The sequence below is a fragment of the Rhipicephalus microplus genome, chromosome 1 (genome assembly GCF_043290135.1).
Source record: "Rhipicephalus microplus isolate Deutch F79 chromosome 1, USDA_Rmic, whole genome shotgun sequence".
In the NCBI taxonomy this organism is placed as follows: Eukaryota; Metazoa; Arthropoda; class Arachnida; order Ixodida; family Ixodidae; genus Rhipicephalus; species Rhipicephalus microplus.
In genome coordinates, this window is record NC_134700.1 from 41,182,240 (window position 1) to 41,186,511 (window position 4,272).

Genomic DNA, 4,272 nt, shown 5'->3' on the forward strand with positions numbered 1-4,272 from the left:
TGGGAAAGGGCCGCATTACCGTCGATTTCTTCGGCGCTAGCTCCAAACTAGCTCGGCGCTGTTCGTGGCGGCGGCGAAGCGTATGATCGCTTTTGTGTTCGAAGTTCGCTGGCGGTAGACACTCCGCGTGCCGTGCCGTGTTTGGTCTCACGTTCGCTTGCTCGAGCTGAATGACGTCGCTCGCTTAGGACTCGCCGACTTGTTAGCGGCACGGCGGTTCGCGGAGTTGTGACTGCGGCTGCCGCTCCTAAGCTGTTGGGCTACGGGGATCGAATTGAGTCTTTGACGATGTGCGATATCACGATTAAATTTATAGCACGTCTTCTAAGAGAACTTTTTGTTGGGCGTACTGGTAGAGCATTTCGAAAAGTTAATTCGAGCGTGAAAACTTGACCCGATCACTCACACACGCACACATCCATGCATCAAACACACAACGCTCACTTCCAACTGATTTATTCATAGCTCGAAGGCTTGAATATATACAGGACACATTGTGCGCGCACACACCAAGGAAGGCCAACAGCATACATTATCAAAACGTACAGTTAATCAATGTCATAGCCTTATAGCGATTAACTGAAGTTCGCTTGGTAACAACGAAATTGAAGGGGCGCTTACACAGTGATCTTTATTTTTTTCAATGAAAAAGTCGTCTAACACTTCACGTGCAGTTTTACTTGCGCTTCTGCCTAGAGTCTTCGTCTCAGAAAATTGTGCGTCGCAACCACACGAGATGACATGGGCAACCAGGTGCGCATACTTGTCATCTCTTTGAACATTGGCCAAACCGAACGATTTATTAATGACCGAATAAGGGAACACGTCCAAAATTTAACGAAAAGAGATCGAGTATGCACACGCGCATGTCATCTCTTGTGGTTGTGACGCACGATTTTCTGAGACGAACATTCTAGGCAGAAGCACAAGCAAAACTGCACGTGAAGTGTTAGAGGCTTTTTTCATTGAAAAAAAATAAAGATCACTGTGTAAGCGCCCCTTCAATTTCGTTGTTACCAAGCGAACTTCAGTTTATCGCTCTAAGGCTATGACATTGAATAACTGTACGTTTTGATAATGTATGCTGTTGGCCTTCTTTGGTGTGTGTGTGTGTGCACAATGTGTCCTGTATATATTCAAGCCTTCGAGCTATGAATAAATCAGTTGGAAGTGAGCACTGTGTCTTTGATGCAGGGGTGTGTGCGTGTATGAGTGATCATGTCAAGTTTTCGTGCTCGAATTAACTTTTCGAAATGCTCTACCAACTAGCCCAACAACAAGTTCTCTTAGAATACGTTTCTCGTACAGTGGGCGTCTGTTTCAACTCGTTAGACCTTGTGGCAATTATTGATGGACTTGTGCGCAACATCATCGAGGCCACATTCCAAGCTAGAAAGTGTGCCTTCTGCATACGCAAGGGTTTTCCAGCTGAGAAAGTTTGTGCCTTATTCGGAGGTGTTCAACCATCCTGGAGAGATGTCAAAAGAGTCTTCAAGATTCTCAAAGCGGAACTTTGACGTCAGGTGCGTTTGTTTCAAGACTCGCTCCACGTGGTCCACTACAGTCTTCTTCCGCAATGGCAGGCTGCTCAACACCTTCGATGGCTGGGGCAGCAACTGGGCGCACTCACGGAAGTGAGGTGGAAGCAGGTCTTGAACCCGCTGCTCAAGGTGTTTGACAAGCAAAGAAGGGAAGAAGAGAAGCGCATTTTGGTGCTACAGGACGCATACATTCCAGCAGAAATCGAGGGATGGCTTCGGAAGGGACCAAAGTTTGCCGTCTCGCCTCGCATTTCTGCCCATGAACTTGTAGGACTAAACAGGGACTTGTCTGTGAAGGCCAACCAAGACCGGAACAGATGCCTACAAGATGGTATGAACTGTGTATCAAAATGTTTACCGCAGAATCAAGATAGACCTAAAGTTAAAGGCTTGAATAACATCGTGTCGTTCTTTAAAAACCACAAATTAACGTTATTGCAAGCCGACAAAGAAGGTTGCTTTGTGGTCATGCCTGAAGGAGTTTACAAAGAAAAGGCTTTAGCTGCTATCAAGAAGAACTTCCGCCCAGTTAGGTAGGGAGCGACTCGCGTTAGTTCCATGTTTGCTCATTTTTGCAAGAATGCTGGGCTTACAATGTTAGCTAATGACATAAAGAACAGCAAAGGCAGCAACCTGAACGTTTTTTTCTCCGCCAAGACACACAAACCGGATGTACCTTTTCGCACTATTGTTAGTGAGGGAGGGTCTTGGCAGATTAACGTTAGCAGATTTCTTCAGAGCAAGCTAAAGAATCTCGCGGTGAATGACCCTTGCCTTACAAAGGGCTCAAGTGATGTGTGCGACTTTTTGTGGTCTCGCGTTACCACAGACAACGCCTTTTCAGTGAATGTTGTAGATCTGTTTTATTCCGTGCCGCATGACAAGCTTCCAGCCTCTGTACAATCCTGCATAGAAGAGAATGGGGACGTCGATTTTATCAATGACGCGAGCGTTAATGTAGACAATTTTTTATCGCTTTTAGAATTTTATCTCAATTCAAACTTTTATTATGTTTGACGAAAAGCCCTTTCTTCAGCGGCAAGGAATCTGCATTGGTTCCTGTGTCACACCAGTCCTTTGCGATGTTTTTTTAGCGGATGTAGATAGGGACTTGGACAATTCTTTCAAAGGGGTGGGGGGGAGGTTTTAAAGGTTTTTAGGTACGTCGACGATTTTTTAATTCTTTTAGATAAACAGGGTGACCTTACATCCGCTGATTTTATTTTAAACGTTTTCATAAGACTAGCACGAGGGCTTTCCTTTACTGTTGAATTGCCTCAAGAAGCTCGTTTGCAGTTTTTAGACTTAAGCCTCACGTGGAACGATGAGCATCTTTGCTGGTCTTATCATCCTCGTGTTGAGAAGCAGCTGTTGCCGTACGATTCTGCCCACTCAAAGATTGTGCAGAGGGGCGTTGCGTCTCTTTGTTTAGAATCAGCGCTAAAAATGTCTAGCCCACACAGCATGAAACTTCGTTTACTTAAACAGGTGAGCCGACTAGAGGCTGCTGGGTTCCCTCGATCGGTCATTACGGCCGTTGCTGAGTCACTTCCGCAGAAGTCTAAACTTGCAACACGGGAAGCGATGTCTGCTACCCAGCCCTTAAGGATTAGGCCACAAGTTGTGCCATATATCCATAAGATCTCGCACAACCTTAAGAAAGTCGCGGCCAGGCACGGCGTACCGATGGTGTTTTCCGCAGCAGAAAAAATTGGAAGACTGTGCCAACGTGTGTGCGATAGAAAGAAGCGCGGCTGTCAGAAGAAATATGAGAGGGCCTTTGTTAAGCGTTCCATGAGGTTGTGCACTCCATACCCTTATCCTGCGAAAAAGTGAACATTAGACAAACCGAACGGTGTATTAATGACCGATTAAGGGAACACGCCCAAAAATTAACGAAAAGAGACAAGTATGCGCACCTGGTTGCGCATGTCATCTCGTCTGGTTGTGACGCACGATTTTCTGAGACGAAGATTCTAGGCAGAAGCGCAAGTAAAACTGCACGTGAAGTGTTAGAGGCCTTTTTCATTGAAAAAAAAAATAAAGATCACTGTGTAAGCGCCCCTTCCATTTCGTTGTTACCAAGCGAGCTTCAGTTTATCGCTCTAAGGCTATGACATTGATTAACTGTACGTTTTGATAATGTAATCTGTTGGCCTTCTTTGGTTTGTGTGCGCGCAATGTGTCCTGTATATATTCAAGCCTTCGAGCTATGACTAAATCAGTTGGAAGTGAGCGCTGTGTGTTTGATGCATGGGTGTGTGCGTATGTGAGTGATCGTGTCAAGTTTTCGCGCTCGAATCAGCTTTTAGAAATATAGCATGTCATATCTCTCTTATCTTTTTATTTCATCTTGCGCGTATTTCTCATATGCATTTGTATTCATCCTCCGTCACGTGTGACTCACTATTTTGCAAACTTATTGTGCAGCCGTTGGCACACACCGTGCTGTAGACTGTGCGCTGGCGTCTGCGATGCCCGTCATCCATCTCTTTCGTCAGAGCAGCTTCAAAAAAATTGTGCGAGATGTGAAGTTAAAGTTATTTGTGCGTCATGATTTAACGCTTGTTTTTATATTAACGTGCGCATACTAGTCGTATCCGTGCATCTTCATCTTTTGTGACGTGTGTGACGTGTGCCTAACTATTTTTACTATATAATTGTACGTGCAGCCGTGGGAACATAACAGACAGAAGGCTGCGTGCGCTGGCGCCTGCATCGCTTCCGTCGG